The sequence below is a fragment of the Callorhinus ursinus genome, unplaced genomic scaffold (genome assembly GCF_003265705.2).
Source record: "Callorhinus ursinus isolate GAN/ISIS: 27379988/994484 unplaced genomic scaffold, GSC_fseal_2.0 scaffold11, whole genome shotgun sequence".
NCBI classification, from domain to species: domain Eukaryota; kingdom Metazoa; phylum Chordata; class Mammalia; order Carnivora; family Otariidae; genus Callorhinus; species Callorhinus ursinus.
The window spans coordinates 6,782,359-6,801,385 of NW_027397073.1; the positions used below are offsets into that span (position 1 = coordinate 6,782,359).

General features: G+C 39.6%; 1 long non-coding RNA gene and 1 pseudogene across 4 annotated transcripts in view; one reads left to right on the forward strand and one right to left on the reverse strand.

Moving 5' to 3' along the window:
- Nucleotides 1-1,720: 1,720 nt before the first annotated feature.
- The window catches only part of LOC112835234 (uncharacterized), a 29,781-nt gene continuing 12,474 nt past the window's right edge, over nucleotides 1,721-19,027 (reverse strand). For 3 of the 4 annotated variants that reach the window (XR_012379966.1, XR_012379965.1, XR_012379967.1), the window contains 2 exons: nucleotides 18,039-18,206; nucleotides 5,717-7,444 (listed from right to left, as the gene is read on the reverse strand). This is a non-coding gene — a long non-coding RNA (uncharacterized lncRNA). Of the gene's footprint in view, nucleotides 2,037-5,716; nucleotides 7,445-18,038; nucleotides 18,207-19,027 lie in introns of those variants that run through there. The other variant, XR_012379968.1, reaches the window with a different exon arrangement.
- Nucleotides 9,038-9,596, forward strand: LOC112835233 (acyl-CoA-binding protein pseudogene; annotated as a pseudogene).

Consider the following 19,027-nt stretch of genomic DNA (forward strand, 5'->3'; position numbering starts at 1 on the left):
TAGGCCATAGGTGTCATTGGTCCTTTGTCTCGAGGGGCTCACTGTGGGACAAGTACAGGAGAAAATAAAGAGGTTTATTCCACCCCCCCACCCCCGCCACCTCTTCTCCCCATTGGTTATTGCTAAATTGATAGGCATACACACGCTACACTCTCTCTCCAAATTTCTGAAGCAAAAGCGGAAACTGCTCTGCCTCTGCATTTTGGGGGCTTTTCTTTTTCCTCAAGGGAGACTTTGAAATTTATTTAACTAGATCCCAGCTGGACAAAATTGCTGGTTAGGTAGAGAAGGAAGCATGTAATGTGATTATGCGTGCCCCGCTACTTCCTCGAAATAGTCCTGTGTACCAGATTCCCTTAAGGAGACGTCTTGCTGTTGTATAATCCATAGAGCATCTTATAATTATATAGCCATTTGTTCCTTTTCCTGTTTCCAATTCCACTGATTAACTTATCTAACAGTGCCCTTAAAACCTGTATAACATTTTTCACCATTAATCAGTTATTCATGAGTTTTATTCATCTCTGAAGTATGTTCATCAGGAAAAGTAGCCTCAATTTGCATTTTAATTGACCAGTGTACAGTGGTATCTGATAATACAAATGGTGATCTCTGTTTAAGTAGAAGCTTATGGTTAGCAAGATTGAAATGATCTTTATTTTACAGTTCTCTGATGTGATTTTCATAAATGCACTAAAGTAAAAAGTAGCCATTGCTTGGATGTTAACTGATTTTACCAGCAGGCTTGCAACCAGGTTGCCAGATAAAATATAAGAGGCACCGTTACATTTGAATTTCAGGAAAACATGAAATAATAATTAAATACGCAGGAACATACACAATATTTCAGACACATTTATACTAAAAATATTCATTTGTTTATCTGAAATTCAAATTTAATCGTGTGCTCTACATTGTTTGCTAAATCTGGCAACCCTGAATATACGCATATATACAACTACATACAAAGTGAAAACAACTACACAATTCTCTATTTTGTTTTTTTTTGGTAAAGATTTTATTTATTTATTTGACAGAGAGAGACACAGCGAGAGAGGGAACACAAGCAGGGGGAGTGGGAGAGGGAGAAGCAGGCCTCCCTCGGAGCAGGGAGCCTGATGCGGGGGCCTGATCCGAGGACCCTGGGATCATTTCCTGAGCCAAAGGCAGACGCTTAACAACTGAGCCACCCAGGTGCCCACAATTCTCTATTGTTAACAAAGCTTTCCTTCATTACCACGAGTATGGTTTTAAATATTTTTGATAACTGTGAAAGTGATTATTCAAATTAGTTGAGTTTTGCCAAATTTCTTCATCTATAAAATATAAATAGCCTTGTCTCTATATAATCTTGAGTAACTGTATTAGTAGTCCTAGGGAACTATTGATTTTTACCCTTGCTGTTGAGACCATCGGTTATGTCTTTTCCGACTTTTCATTGTGTAAAACCATGGTGTATTTAACGGCTAGTATCAAGACTCTGTCTGAGATGCTTTGGTTGTATTAGAAATCTGTGGTCTGGAACCCCTCAGTGTCTTTACTGAATAAACCTCTAGTCTCTGCCACAGATTAAGTGAGGAAACAAATGTTGAAAAAAAAAAAAGAGCTGCAGAACAGTGATATGCATAATAAGATTAGAGTTATCTAAAAATGAGTGTGCATACATTCTATTTCCACATACCTCCTACGTGCTTCTATAGGCGCACACGATATCTGGAAAGATTTACATTGGACTGTTGACAGTGCTTATCTCTAGGAAATGGTTTGTGGGGAAAAGGAAAGAAACGGGGACTTATTTTCGATTCTTACAATTCTATACTTTTCTTGGCTTTATAATCATTTTCAAAAAACAGCTCTCAAGGTGGTTTACATGTCCAGCTAGCCTTGGAACCACTCACCATTATCTGACTTCTGTGTTCCACTCTCATCAGAATACTGGACCATTGGCTATGATACCGATTATAGCAATGGTTGCATGGCCCGATGAAAAGAATTCCGTAGCAGTCTTCCTGTGTGACGTTCTGGTAAGGCGGGTGCTGCGAAAAGGAAATGGTAAACTAGGAATTCATGTGGGTGTTTTTATTTTCATTGAATGCTTTTTTGGGATAAAAATGCCTGAGTACTTGTTTTATAAAGTGCCATGGACATTTGATAGATATTGATCATCATGTAAGCAATCCACCTGTGATCCTAAGCAATGCAGTCCAGATGATGCCTTACAGCTTTAAGTTGAGTAACTGATTCTGTTTTAAATGTTTTCCCATACTGAAAAGATAGATATAGAAAACCATTGATATAAATTGGGTTTTTTTGGTATCTATTTTTTTTTACATTAGAGTTTTAAATCCATTCTCCATGTAAATAAAATTCCTGAAGTTTTTGTCTGAATTTTATGATTCCGAAACCTAGCAAATGATTTCACTTTTCTACAAACTGATTTTTTTCTATAGGTAAACTGCAATACATTTGAAAAGTATTTTTCCATTAAATGAAAAAAAAAAGTATTATGTTTCTGAGTGTCTGCTGTTACTGTTTCCACCCACTAAAAAAACATTCCATTGCTACTCAAAAAATGTCACACTTTTTTCCCAAAACATTGTCAGAAATTCCTGTGATAGTCTTTTTTTTTGTTGTTAATTCTTTGCTAGGGTAAAAGGGAGTGAATATTATGCTGTAGACTTTGCCTTATGCACCACTGTAATTACATTTTGAGAAAACTAATTTTGCATAAACAAAGAAATAAAGCACCAAGTATTTTATTTGTAACCACAGTTAAATCAAGGGTAGATCTTTTGTTTCTGAATATGGGAAAGGTAAATAGGGCAGCCCCTCTTACAATTCTGAGCCAGAGTGCATTAAGTTTTCCTGTGTGCCCAAGCTAGCAAACAATGTCATTTGTTGATATTCACTGTTAATTACTGGTCTTCACACAAATCCAGCAATAGTATTATTTGGAATTCCATATTCCTTCAAGCCCAACCAATGTTTTGCCTTGCATTGCAATGCTCTACAAATTTGTGTAAAGAAATATATCATTGTTAAACAGAAAAACAAAAAGGCTTTTAAAAAAGAATTACTTCAAAATTCTCAGTAAGACTATTTTTTGTTTGTTTCCGGCTCTAATCTGAACATCAGAGTAAGTACCGCACGAATTTGTGAGTTTTCCATTGTTTGTGAATGAAGCGTGAATGAAGCGTACTCTAACGCTTTTATTTTTATAAGCCTGTAACTTCACACGGACTGTTGGCTCTACCACACCCTAGCTAGCTTTTACTAACAAAGGCACACCTTTGGAAAGTATGCAGTGTGCACTGCCACCCTTCCCTTGTAATAAAGTCTTACCACTGAGTAGTGATGCTTCTGTTGTTGACATAAGTAATAAAGCTGTAATGAATAAAAAAATAATTTCTTGCTTATTCTAATGAAAGTGCAGTCGTTGAAAATGGCTCTAGATGTTCAAATAGGAATGGTACTATGCCTTCATTCATTTATTGAACACACTCTTCAAAGAGATTTTTATCCCAGATTCCATTTTATTTCCTAGTAAGTTGGAGTTCTTTAAGATGGCCAAGTGGACTGGTTTACAAAGTGAATCTACAGAGTTTTACTTTCTCTTTTCAGACTTTGCTAACTGCCCTACCCAATTGCTCCTTTAACCCAGAGAGAGAAAGCAGGATGGACGCTGTGCCCTTGGGGAGATGACCCCAGGATTCAGGTGGTTCCCGAGCCAGCACTACACCCTAAAGCCTCTGCTTTGGGCAGGAAGCCAGGCCCCTCCTTCCCTGCTACCGTTTTACTATTATATTAAATCCTTCCAACCCCCATCCCACACATACAGCAGCAAAAGAAAGATAAAGATATCCCTAAAATATATTTCTCCATATTTGAGATATATCCATGGACTTCTACTGACTCCTGATGAATCTGCTGGGAGTTTCACCAGGATTTGCTTATTAACTAAACGGCCAACTCTTATCATGAGGTCACACGTTTTGATCATTGCAGATGTGTTTAACCTTTTTCTTTCAAACTCTTTCTTCTACTCACTTTTTATGGACAATGGGAATGGAAGATTCTGTGATTTGGTTTCCTCTGCCTATATTTCCTTTCCATTGCCACCTGACTTAAATGGGATTGTGGTTGAAAGACATTAAGTGGTTTTGCCCATTACTTGCTGCTAGTGTGCTTTGGAGCTAGTATTTGACTCAGGTTTTTTTTTTTTTTTTTTTAAAGATTTAATTTATTTATTTGATGGCGAGAGACATAGCGAGAGAGGGAACACAAGCAGGGGAAATGGGAGAGGGAGAAGCAGGCTTCCCGCCGAGCAGAGAGCCCGATGCAGGGGCTCGATCCCAGGACGCTGGGATCATGACCTGAGCTGAAGGCAGACACTTAATGACTGAGCCACCCAGGCGCCCCGGGAATAAGTCTTAAAATGTACATGGGAATTTGTCAGAGCACTCCAGGTACCCAAGGTGTCTATAAAGGCCTGAAGAGTTTGGAGGAGGCAGGGGACTGGTAGACTAGAGAAGGAAAAATCTATTCTACTTCTCCATATCTTTTTAGTGAAGGCTCTTGTTATGTCTGTCTACACTGGATTGAGGGGGAAAAAAATCACACCCATTAATATTAGTTTGATGTCCTGTTAGAACTAAGACCAGGACAGGGTAATGATTTAAGTTAAGCTCTGAGCATTCTGGTATTCAACTCCAAAAAATAATCAATTAAGTAATCAATTGTTGGGGTGCCTGGGTGGTACAGGCTATTAAGTGTCAAACTCTTGGTTTTGGCTCAGGTTGTCATTTCGTGGTCGTGATCTCACGGTCATGGGATCAAGCCCCACATCAGGCTCCATGCTCAGCGAAGAGTCTGCTTGAGAGTCTGTCTTCCCCCTGCCCCTCCTCCCTACCCTCTGAGATCTCGCTCTCTCTCTCAAATAAATAAACAAGTCTTTAAAAAAAATTAACTAATGGATTGTTAGTTATATAAATTGTCAGTGGTGATAGTGTTGTCTGATAGTAACAGAACACTCAGCTCAAAAGTTAAGGGGAAAGTTCCATAGCAAGCGGTCTGGAGGGAGGGTATTCCCCTGGGTCATTAAGTCAGAGGCTTAAGACATCGTGGAGGGAAATTATTTCATCTTTCTGCTGTCTTCCTCACAGCTCTGGGCCACCTCCTGCCATTCCCCATGGTCACAGGGTAGCTGCAGCAGTTATAAACATCATGGGCTCGCACAAAAGTATCCAGAGGCTGGATGAGCAGTGAAGAGCACATTCCTTCTGGCCTCCTGCTTTATAATGAGTCCCCCAGAGATCTCTCCTTTCCTGTCACTGGCTGGTGTTTGACCAAGCCCTGGTGGCGTGACCAGTGGAGGTTCAGCCTCCATCCCCACCGCAACCCAGGACTGAGGAAGGCTTATCTCCCGATGACTGAATGCAACCCAAGAAGGGTAGCAGGGACACAGGTGGGGGAAGGCACCTCCCACAGCATTTGTCACCATGGTTTATGCAATTCTTCCATTTGGTAAAAAAAAAAAAAAAAAAAAAATTTTTTTTTTTTTTTTTTTTAAACAGAGACTGGTCAGCATTGATATTCATTAAAATTTAGATGGGATACTTCTCAGCTAGGCATTTTGGCAGGTAAGTCCCAGAGCGGAAAAAAATAAGGACAGGCCATTAAAATGCACAATGATTAAAGTCTTAGTAGACAGCATCTGTACACCTGAAGCTCCACATGATGAACTTACTTTATTTTTACCATGTGTTACCGAATTCAGCTCACTTCAGGAAAAAGGTGAACACTTTCCAAGTGAAAGATGTCTTTTTCTGCAGTAAAATAAACACCCTCGCACAATAGGATCCCCTGCCCAAACTGAGACATACTTCCAAGTGGAAAATCTAGTTCCATGGAACGAGTATTGTGACTGAAACTTTGAGAAGATCATTGTCCTTCTTCAAATACTCAATAGCCATTGAATTCAATATTGTTTTGAGAGCCAACTCTTCAATTAAAAATAATACTCGTTCACGACCTTATTACCCTGTGTGAAGAAATGTGAATAAGCCATGAAAAGCTGATCTGCAAACAGCCACAGAATCATAGTGGCTGAGATGGGGAAATCCAGGGGTTTCGGCTCTTTCACGTAAGTGACAATGAGTCCAGGGGAGAGGAGATCACAGAGGAACCTGAGCCATAGCCTACACATATTTATGCAGCCTTATGTATATTTTCTTCACTGTTTTCTCTGACTTTTTTAAATCCCAAAGCATAATAATTGTGGAGAAAGTAATAAATTGACCACATCGTTAAAAACAATGCCATTTCTCATAAGTCTATTTTTGTAGGACTTTTGTGAAATTTTAAAACTTCCGAGGTAGTTACTATTTGCCTGAATTTGGCAAATGGAGAGTGAACTGATCTAAAGGTGATCTTCAGTTCAGACAGGTACATGGTATCTTCCCTTTCTTCTCTGTAATCAATTCTCAAAATTGGAAAGTAGAGTATTTCACAAGCCAAAAATCAACAAAACAATCTTGACTTGTTCTCTAAAGGCTAGTCTTTTTTAAACACATTACTTTTCCTCTCTGGAAGACATATTGGCAAATAATAATGCAGTGTATTTACTTATTTTTTCTCGTGCATCAGCACTTTTGATTTCCATAATACTGAAAAGTAAGGAATATTCATATCTTTTCCACTCTACAGATGGATATGGAGGTCCAGAGATGTCAAGTGTCTCAGCCCAGAGAAGGCAGAGCTAGATCTTGAATTCAGATCTCTTGACTTCAGGAATCTGTTCTTTTTGAATAACTGGATGTGCTTTTGACCAGAAGGAATGTTGACAGTGAAAGCAAAAGTGAGTACCTGGGTTTCTTTCCTAAATCTGTAAATGACTGCCAGGGAAGAGAACTTTTGGAACTCTCCTAGCTACTTTGATAGGTAGATTCTGACCCTTTCTTTCTCTGGTAAAGGCATAAAAACTGCCTTAGAGTCTTGAAAAATATCATGGTGGTGGGGGGAGGGGCTTATCCTTAGATTACTTAACGTCAAGGAAGCTCTAGCTCCTAGTGTTACCAGATACTGGCAGATTTTGATTCCTTTTCCATCGTGGCAATTGATTTTCATCTCTGACCTAGTATTTACTTTAATTAGAAGAATAATGATAAGCATGCTACCTGATGGGATGGAATTAGAATGTTCTCCAAAGTGATGAGATTGAGTCACCTCAATATTATGTTATTTATGAGGGCGAGAAGTGCTAAATAAGCGAAAATAATAAAGTGAACACACTAGTTTTCTTTTTTTGATATGCTGTGGAAAGATGAGCAGTATCCGTGGACCAATGTGTCGGAATCACCCAAAGGGTGAGGAGTGTGTCATCTGGTTTCTGGTCCACCAACTCTGCAACCTTAAGGAGATGCTTCTGGCTGGAATTCAGGTATTCCTTGTAAAACAGAGAAAGCATTGGATTAGATAAGTTAGAAAGATCTTTTAATTCTACAATTTTAGGCTCTTAAATTGTCTTGGGTGTCTACAGCAGTCTGTACCGTGTCTTGTTATGCTTTTTGCTACCTTCCCTACAGCCCCCAGCAGTTGTTCAACATTTTCCGGCCCACCCCTGATTAGAAGAGATATGCTGATCTAATTGAGTGTCCCCATCTTATTAGAGTTCCAGCAGAAAAAAATGAGCAAACGACCAGAAGAGATGGAGAGCAACAGTGCAGTAGAGATGGTGCTTCTCTCTCTAGGCTTGGTCGCCATGCTAAACTGAGAGTGAATCCCAAAAATTTTCCCTTGTCCTTGTGACAAACTTTCATTCATTCACCTATTTGTTCCTTTATTTATCCATTCAATACATTCTACTATGGGTCCGGTACAGTGGTTGACATTGGAGATGCATCAAAAGCTTATCTAGTTTCTGGACCTTCTGGATGCATGAATGAACTTGTGAGCTAATAATAACCAGCACCTCACAATATCAGCTGAAACCTTAGCAGAGATTAAGTTGACAGCTAAAGAGGGAATCGGGCATAGGAGGGTTAGCTTTGGAATTTAAGCAGCACAGAGGGAACATCTGTGGAAAGATCTCTAGCGTGTGGCTGGATTGCATACTGTTAGGGCATTTCAGGTACAGGTGAACGGGGCTCCTGCTGCTGGAGATGCCAGATATAAAGCCATGAGTTATTTTCATCTTAGGCTCTCAGCATTAGGCTCAACATCAGGCTTTGAACCAAGAGATTCTCTAGCTCCTGGAGTTTCCAGATTTTTACTGTTTTAACTTTGTGTAATGGCCCCTTGAAACTGTGGGAAAATAATTGTTTTAAGAAAATCCAGCTCTTAGGTGCTCCTGTGGGAAGAATGACACTGTGTCATTTACTGGTTGTGTGATCCTAGACAAATGTCATTAGCTTTTTAACTAATTCTCATGTGTGAACAACCTCCTCATAAAATCGTGGAGATTAATTAGAGATTAAATTGTGGACCTGGCACATAGAGTCACTTTAAGTCACAGTTATTAGTAAAAACAAGCATTTTCAAAATGGAAAGTCCTACTGTGAATTTAATAATCATTCCATAAGCATCTGGAAATCCTAGTGCCTCACTCCTGAACTGAATGTGTTTTATCTACTCACTGTGCTGTTATGGTTTGGCAACCTGCATATTAATCAGTCATCTAAAAATTGCAAGAAGGGCGCCTGGGTGGCTCAGTTGGTTAAGCGACTGCCTTCGGCTCAGGTCATGATCCTGGAGTCCCGGGATCGAGTCCCGCATCGGACTCCCTGCTCAGCAGGGAGTCTGCTTCTCCCTCTGACCTTCCCCCCATCTCATGTGCTTTCTCTCTCATTCTCTCTGTCTCTCAAATAAATAAAATAAAATCTTAAAAAAAAAATAAAAAAAAAATAAATAAATAAAATCTTTAAAAAAAATTGCAAGAAATTTCTGATTGTACAGTCTTTAAGGTATGCAAAATAAACCTTTCCCCCCTGTTGGCACAATCACTGTGTATGTTTATGTCTTTAAAACTTAATTAGCGAGTCGAGTAGTGTGTTACCTGCTCTTCGCCGCGTCCGTGGGTTTTCCGGATCTTCGCAACCCCGCCAGCATGTCTCAGGCTGAGTTTGACAAAGCTGTTGAGGATGTTAAGCACCTCAAGACCAAGCCAACAGATGATGAGTTGTTTTTCATCTACAGCCACTACAAACAAGCAACTGTGGGTGACATAAACACAGAACGGCCTGGGCTGTTGGATCTCAAAGGCAAGGCCAAGTGGGATGCCTGGAATCATCTGAAAGGGACTTCCAAGGAAGATGCCATGAAAGCTTACGTCAACAAAGTAGAAGAACTAAAGAAAAAATATGGAACATAACAGACTGGATTTGGCTGCCAACATTGCATTTCATCTAAACTGATCTAATGCCTTTCTTCTCTAATACTGTGGATGACATGAAATAATGCAAATAGCCTGTTAACCTAGGTCCTGAAGACCGTACAGGACATGGCTCCAACAGAGTAGGGCCGCCATGGTTACTGACCTGCGCTGAGTAGTTTTTATCCATAGATCTATTAAAAGCACATTTGTTACTTTAAAAAAAAAATACTTAATTAGCAATAACAAGTTCTTAAAACTTTCTATAGCAACACAATAACCAAAAAATAATTAAAACGAATAGATACAAACAGAAGAAAAGTCTTTTCTTTCTTTCTGTGCTTGTCTTATCATCAAGTCAATTATCTGTTGACTGTGATCTGGTGAATTCGATCTAGGATACAATCTGACCAAGAAATTCTTGTTTGGCTTTTCTTACCTGGAAAAGTGCTTTAACCTTTCCTATAACCCTGTGTGTATTCTACGAACAGTGGTTGAACATGTTATTTAAATAGATAACATATCATAGGCACTTGCTCACTAAGGTGAGATGGCAGAGACTAAGCCAGATGTTGCCATTGTGACAAAACTTGTAAATATTACATCTCAATCCCAAATCAGTACTTTCTCAGGCCAGTAACTGTCCCAAGATTGCATGAAAAAAGATGAATGCCCATGATGGATAGAGTTAAAATTCTAGAATTACTGAATCCAAATTCCACTGGGGCAGGGGCAATAACAAGTTTTTATATTTCTTGAAAAAGAATGTTGAATGAATGGAGAAATATATAATATAAAATGGTTAATATCTGGACATGTATCTTTCAAAAAATATTTTGATAAATGAAACTACTCGTGTCATTGTTAAAACTACATTCTTCACAAAAACAGTATCTTTTGCTATAGTAAACAATTCTTGCATATTCTTCTATTACTGTAGGAGTTTTAAAATTATTTTATTTATTTATTATTTTTAAAGGTTTTATTTATTTATTTGACAGAGAGAGAGAGAGAGAGAGCACAAGCAGGGGGAGCAGCAGGCAGAGGGAGAGGGAGAAGCAGGCTCCCCGCGGAGCAGGGAGCCCGATGCGGGTCTTGATCCCAGGAACCCAGGATCATGACCTGAGCCCAAAGGCGGACGCTTAAGGACTGAGCCACCCAGGGGCCACTAAAATTATTATTTTAGATAACAGGTATATAAAATTGAAGAATATCATCATTAATAAGATTACTTTGAAAACATTTTCTAGTAAGTAGAGTATGCCGTTAACACTTCTTTGTGACCAAATCTAGTGTTTAGTTTTACTTTGCTTTCAGTAATATGATGCAAACCCAGTTAAAATTAAAATGGGGAAGGTATTACCTCAACGAGTACTGGGTTTTTTCCCAACTCTATGGTCTCATTTACATAGTGTGATGTGTGCTTTTTTATGCCCCTGCTGTGTATTACAAGTCATACCGAATATACTGGGATTCATTAACATTGCATATTTCTGATTAATTATTAAAACTTCAATATAGTCTTGAATTTCTACTGATAGTCAAAAACTATTCAAAATGTACATCTGTGGTTAATGGATATTGGTATAAATCCCTTGATAGTTAAACTGAGTTTTGCTCTTTGGAAATAACTACACATAACCAGTATTATAATATACCTTGAATGGAGCTAATTTTTGCTTTTTTCTTTTTAATTCTTACAATTTTTTTAGTTGAAGGATAGTTGACTTACAATATTATATTCGTTTCCAGTTATAACATAGTGACTCAACATTTATATACCTTACAAAATGATCACCATGATAGATCTAGTTGCCATCTCTTTTAGGATTCCTGGACTCAATTCTAACTTTGTGGTAATGTTCCCCCCATACCCATAATACCAAACAATTCTTGGACACCAGCAGTATGTCCATGAATTCAACTCAACTCTGACACTCCTACCTGGAGATAGCATCAGATTCAATCCTACAAGACTTCCCCCTCCCACCTCCCCCCACTTTAGATGCCAGTCTCAAACCTCAGGCTGTTACTTATGCTTCTGACCAACCAGCTTCAGATTTGAGGTTGTAACAACCTTCTCCTTAGGTTCTTGTCATTTGCTAGAGAAGCTCACAGGACTCAGGGAAACACTTAAGTTTACCAGTTTCTTAAAGGATATGATAAAATACATGAATCAACAGTCCGATGAAGAGATACACAGGGCAAGGTATGGGGAATGGGTGCGAAGCTTCCCTGACTTCTCCAAATGTTCACCAGCCTGGAAGCTCTCCACATCTAGTCGTCTTGGGTCTTTACAGAGCCTTCACTGCAGAATCATGATTGTTATTAGCCATTGGCTGATTCAATCTCCAGCCCCCTCCCCACCCTGGAGGTCAGGGGATGAGACTGGAAGTTCCAACCCTCTAATCTCAGGGTTGGTCCTCCTGGCAACTAGCCTTCACACCTGGGTAGGGTCCAAAAGTTGCCTGCATTAATAATAAGATACCCATTTCACCTTTATGCTTTGGGGCATTTTCAGTTACTATGAATGAAGATCAAATATATCTGAGAAATATATTTTGGTCATCTGACTAAATATGTATTTCTTTTTTTTCCTTTAAGATTTTACTTATTATTTTAGAGAAAGAGAGCACAAGCAGGGAGAGGAGCAGAGGGAGATGGACAAGCAGACTCCATGTTGAACGTGGAGCCTGTCGTGTTGCCGGGCTCGATCTCATGACCCCGAGATCATGATCTGAGCTGAAATCAAGGATCGGACGCTTAACCGACTGAGCCATCCCGGCGCCCCAGTATAACATCATCTGTTGCCATATGAAATTATTGCAATATTATTGACTATATTTCCTATGTTATACTTTTCATCCCCATGACTTATTTATTTTATAACTAGAAGTTTGTATTTTCACGTATTTCACCCATCAGCCCACCCTCTCCTCTCTGACAACCACCAGTTTGTTCTCTGTATCTTTGAGTCTATTTCTGCTTTGTTTTGTTTGTTCATTCGTCTTGCTTTTTAGATTCCAGACATAAGTAAAATCATATGGTATTTGTCTTTTTCTGACCTATTTCGCTTAGCATAATACCTCTAGGTGAATGGAGCTTATTTTGAATCATTGTTGAAGTATTTCAGTAGAAAGAATTTTTTGGCCACACTTATACCCAATGGGATAGAGATAAAAATTCACATGGCAATTCAGAGTGACCCTCTATAGAACTGTAGAAAATGGGGACAGTTACTAGAGTTTTAACACTTTGAAATATCTTATCATTATATCCTAGCACGAACTACCAAACAGACCTTTCTGAAATCTGAAAGAAACATGGGTCATAAATTAAATACTCAGGAGGATAAAGTATTGACCATTAACTGATAATTTAGGATAGGTCCCTCATTCAAAGAGGAAATGTACGTTACTCCTTTCGGGATCGACTCTAAGGCTTCACCTGGAATAGAATACCAGTTTGTCACATGTAGAAATAAAAATTGGCCCTTGTGTCTTCAGCTCATATGTAGCTCTGATGTCAGTAAGGAATTGCCACCCGTTTTTTAGTAATAATGACACATAACAAATTATCTAGCTACATTGGACAGGGTTGTTGTGCCAGTTACCAAGTCATTGGCCCTTCGCTCCAAACCACCCTCTCTGCTAGGCTTTGTGACGGGGGGCTGGTCTCTGCACACCACATATCTGTTTTGCCAACTGGTTCCCTGTGGGTTCTGCTAGAGGGAGGATGCAGGACTAGGGAGGAGGGCTTCTCCTTCCTGGGGACTTCCTCGACAGGAAGCTGTGTGCAACCCCCAAGCAGTATTTCCTCACTCCAGCTGATTTCTGGGGCAGAAGGTGAATCCACTTTGCAGGTTTTCTAACCCTTGAAGAACTAAAATTAAAGTATCACCTTGGAGTGCCTGGCTGGCTCAGTCAGTAGAGCACATGACTCTTGATCTCAGGGTCATGAGTTCAAGTCCCACGTTGGGTATAGAGCTTACTTAAAAAAAAAAAAAAGTACCACCTTAACACCAGCATCAGTGGCTCACAAAAGTTGGGGTTCCAGTGCCATGGGGCACCCCCTTCTCAGAGGTCTGGGATTCAATTCTGTGGGACTCTTTCTCCAAGCTTCTCTTTAGTCCCCCCAAAAGGAAGGGACCATCTGCTTCCCGAAGTCTTGTTACCTCCATGGTGGTTTAATGTTCCCTGTTTTACCTTTTCAGAGCTCCAAAGCATAGTTAATAATTCTTTATATCTAGTTATTGATCCTTTATGTTAAATTGTCTATATTAAAATAACTTGTCAATTCCCTCTTGGCTGATACAGTTGTGTCAGGAGACAAGGGATGAAAACAACCCAACTCTAACAATCAGTCAAAAAACAGGGCTAGTACTTTACAAAGGTTCACATTTGCTTGGAAGGTCAAATGGCTAAAATTTATAATATTTTATGAAGAGAGAGGAATATGAAAGTACCCTAAAAATTGACTAAATCCAGTAATTTTTCTCAATCCTTATAATGTGAGTTTGCTATTTTATTTATGAAATATTTAATTCCGTAACAGAAGACAAGAGAGACAAATGGGGTATTACTCAAGGGTTTTCCAGAGAAAGAGAGCCAATAGGGATTGGCTCATGCAGTTATGGAGGCCAAGAAGTCCTGCGAACTGCTATCTGCAAGCTGGAGAACTGGGAAAGTCACCGATGCAATTCAGTCTGAACCCAAAGGTCTGAGAATGAGGGGTGGAAGTCCCAGTCTGAGTCTGAAAGACCAAGAATCAGGAGCACAGGTATTGATGTCTGGAGGCAGAAGAAGATGGATGTCCTAGCTAACCGGAGATAGCAAATCCACTCTTCCTCCACCTTTTCTATGCCATTTCATTTCTATTCTGGCCCTCAAGGAATTGGATGATGCCACCTCATTGATGACGGTGGATCTTTTTTTACTGAGTCTACTGATTCAAATGTTAGTCTTTTCTAGAGACAGCCTTGCAGACACATCCAGGTATAATGTTTTACCAGCTATCAGGGCATCCTTTAGCCCAGTTATGTTGACACATAAAATTAACCACCACAGACGGGATGGATGAAACCCGTAAGTGTTAAGCGAAGTTAATACCTAAGCTAATAGCTTATGAGTGGTAGGTAAAACTCATAAGATGTGTTAAAGATAGAAAATGAATGAAGAAGTAGCGTGAACAACATGAGCAGAATTCACAAGATATGTTAAATATAGATGATATATTAGTAACATTCAAGACATATTACATATATGATAAACAGGATGAAAGAAGCAAAAGTATTTCTTTACGGAAAGAAAATATGAGACAGCCAAGTCATAAGGTACAGATCCTGTCACTTCTCGGTTGACAGCTAATCATCCCTAGGTTGGCTACTCATATGGACCCATCCTGGCCCCATGGTGCTTGGGTTAAGAAATGCAGACAAAACCATGGCTGTTCAGCGGGCTAGTTGGCAAGCTATAGCTGACGTCAGAAGTACTTGCTCCTGTGTTTTCCAAAGGAGGTAGTGCATATTATTGATCCCAGGCATTTCTGGCTTAACCTCTCAACCTCAACTCTGGTACTTATGACAGAATGAGGAGGGTGGTGGGGAGAGGGACGAAGGAAGAGAGGGAGGGGGAGGGGGAGGAGAAGGAGCGGGGGGAGAGAGAGAGAAGGGAATCCCAAGATTCGAGATTCAGGGAGGATCATCTTTCACCTCACTTGGACTCTATGCTATGTTGAGCTATTCTATCTCCCCCAATAGAGTGTCTCACTGTGGGTTTTGAATTAATTATTTTTTAAGATTTTATTTATTTATTTGACACACAGAGAGAGACAATTAGAGAGGGAACACAAGCAGGGGGAGTGGGAGAGGGAGAAGCAGGCTCCTGGCTGAGCAGGGAGCCCGATGCGCGGCTCGATCCCAGGACCCTGGGATCATGACTTGAGCCAAAGGCAGATGCTTAATAACTGAGCCACCCAGGCGCCCCGGGTTTTGAATTAATTAATAAACCATCTGATTCAACATCTTAATTGAGCTTCTCTGTTCAGTGAACTTTAGGATCAACCTTGTCCATTCCTGTGGAAAGGGCAGTTGGAATTTCGTGAGGGACTACATTGCATCTATAGATCAATTTGGGAGTATTGCCATCTTAATGATACTGAGTCTTCCAGTGCATGACACAGGATGTCTTCCCATTTACTTAGGTCTTAAAAAATATTTTTTCAATTGTATTTTGTAATTTTCAGTGTACAAGTCTTACATTTATTTTCTTAAATTGATTCCTAAGTATTTTTTGATGCTATTATAAATAATAAACAATTAATGGAATGTTGTACATCTATTAAAATACAATTTAGAAAGTATGGTATGTATAATAATAGAAGTTATTGTTGTAAGTAGGGTATAATAGCATTGGAAGATGATTTTTATTTAAGGAAAAATATAAGAACACCAAATCATTTGCATTATAAAACTGTGACTATGTGCCCCAAATAAGCAAAGAAACCTGTATATAGAAATCCTAAAGTAAAAGTAAAATGTAATTTTTCTCTTTTTCTACCTTTTTGTAATTTCAAACATCTTTAATGACAATGATTACTTTTATGGTGAAAACTCTGAATATGTAATTAAAAAAAATCCAATAACCTTGAATTATTTGGGTGGTTAAAATAGCCAGACTGGACTATTTATGATACATCCTCTTTGAGAGCTAATTACATGTTTATTCTTACAGTGCTAAAAATAAAACTGTTGCATTTGATGTCAAATTAACACGAGTTAATCGCAGATTTTTTGCAATTTCTCATGCTAAGCAGCTTGTGTAACATTCATTTATATGACGTTTAGATGTTAATCATATCTATATTCTACTTATCAGTTTTTTATTTAAATGATTTTTTCAAAGATTTTATTCATTTATTTGGGAGAGAGAGTGAGAGAGAGAGAGAGAGAGAGAGAGAGCATGAGTTGGGCAGGGAAGGGCAGAGGGAGAAGCAGACTTCCTGCTGAGCAGGGAGTCAGACATGGGGCTCTATCCCAGAGCCCTGGGATCAGGAGCTAGATGCTCAACTGACTGAGCCACCCAGGTGCCCCTCTACTTACCAGTTTTTTTGCCATATAGATTTTAATTTCTTTTTAATTCCCTATTGCAATTTATTCATGCTATACGTTATTATAGCTAGTCCTTAGATAGCTCAATAGTCAGTATATGATTAAAAAAATTATAATTGCCCAAAACTGTATGTTTGACAGCATAGGAAAACAATTTTTATTTCTCACTGGGTAATCATTCAAATTCTGGCTGCAGCATCCGGGTGATTGTCAGGACAGTCTAATTCTTGTGCCTCAGACTTTCTGAGGTTCATTTCATGGATATAAGAAAAAACAAACCAGCATCTCTTATATGTGCTGTCCACATTGCCTGAAAGACGCAGATTTATAGTTGCGTATAGGAAAAGGAGCAATTGCTGGACTCTTCCACATTTGTAAAACACGTCTCTCCCCATTACTGAGTGGATCCTCTGAGCTGATACTGTGGAGAGTATGGGAGCATACGGGAGGCTGTTTGAGCTGCTACCCTCCTTCCATGAGAGCCATTTCTCCCTAGCTACGTGGAAGAGGTTCTGCTGCTGACTACTGCTGCATACTAGAAAGACTGTGCCCCACAATTTAATTAGTTGGTAATTCTAATCTATTAATTTCACTAACACTTCTTTTGAGCACTGTGTCACCTGGCACAACAATTTTGAGACTTAATAGAAGAGCGCACAGTTTCCGGGCAGCGTGCCTCCATTTACTGCACCGTTACGGCACCTTCATTATTTGATTTAACTGTTCTATTCTCTGGTATTGGGAGGTTTTCAGCCAAACCTATTGATGTGTGCTCATTAAGACCAGTTGTCTACAAAGCACCTGCTTCCCTGAGAAAGGATCTTATTACTCACACATAGCTAGTTCCCGCCAAGAAGAGGGCTTACATTTCTTTGGCTGGCTTGATGCTTTACCAGACTGCCTGTTTGGTCTTTGTAGTCATTGTGCTAAGCCCAAATTTCTTCCTTCTCCTTTTGTTCTGGGCAGATCCTGCTACGAATCACTCTCCATCCTCCCTGGGGAAGCCGGACTGTGCTGTGCCCAGCCCTGCAGCTAGATCCTTCTGTGATATGAGTACAATGGTTCTAGTTCCTGTCACCTTCTCGGGGGAGTCATTTAAACCCAAGGACATCCAAAAAGTTACAGTCAGCACCTGCCCCCCAGGCCCCCAGGGCTTCCAGCAGATACAGTACCCTTCCTCTGCTTCTACCCTGGTCGTCCTCGTCCCTCCCTTGGCAAAGGACTCCCACTGGAATCAGTGAAGGCAGGACCAGCAGAGGCAACTGTGCTACAGTTCAGAGGACAGCGAGTTCCAAGCAGCCCTCTCTCTTTTTTTTTTAATAATTTTTTATTGTTATGTTAATCACCATACATTACATCATTAGCTCTTGATGTAGTGTTCCATGATTCATTGTTTGTGCATAACACCCAGTGCTCCATGCAGAACGTGCCCTCTTTAATACCCATCACCAGGCTAACCCATCCCCCCACCCCAAGCAGCCCTCTCTTAAAAATGGAAAGACTATCAAGGGGGAAGTCACCTGAAACTCAAAATCCTCTGTGAAAAGGAGAAACAGGACCGACCGTAACTATCTCTGGGACCTTGGGCTTGAAGCCATGTTTCTTCTAGTGTCAGTTTCCTCAACTGAGAAAGGTGAGCGTGGACTGGATCCATTTCTTTAGTTTCTGTGGGTTGAGAGAATGCTTTGGGATCCGATGAAAGCCATGGACTTTCTCCTTAGAATAGTACACCTGTGAGAATTTAAAAAAAAAAAATTTTTTTTGAAAAAGCTCGGGAGGGCCTGGCACCCTGGAGACCCATGGCCACTGGGTTAAAATAAAACACAAAGGAGCCAACAAATGAAACCACAAACACAATCTCTAAATTCATTTTGAAATCTTATATTCTGCAATTCCAACCTCCCCATCCAGGTTCCTGGCATGACTTGGATGTCCTCTGCCCTGATCTGTCCCCTCATGCCTCATTTCTGTGTGATGTTGTCACCTGTTTATTACCTAACTGTAAAGGGTCACCTTTGAACAAAATCATGAAACTGTGGTGAGACATTACAGGACCCTATCACTGGCCATTTCTTCTCGCTTTTCAAACTTCTCTCTTTTTCTAAATTTATGTTTTAAATTATGGCAAAATATACATTAAATAAAGTTTACCAAGTTAATGATTTTTAAGTGTATAGCTCAGTGGCATAAGCACATTCACATTGTTGTCCAATCATCACACTAACCAGCTCCAGAACTTTCCATCTTCCCAAATTGAAACTCCTGGTAACCCATTTCATGGTATCAATTAAATTTTAACGGATATTTGGATCATTGATTAATAAATTAATTTCTTCCAAAAAATTACACCATGACACAACATTGAAACCCAAACGCAAAAATTTCATAGATGATTCTAGGACAGGCAGTATAATGAAAAACAGGATAAACTGCTAAATCTGCCAAGTGTTAGTAGAAATCTCCCAGCAAGTTATAAGATACTCAGGAATAAATGACAGTGAAGGCACTTAAAGCCAAAAATCTTGGAGACAAATCTTTAGATGGTCTTATAA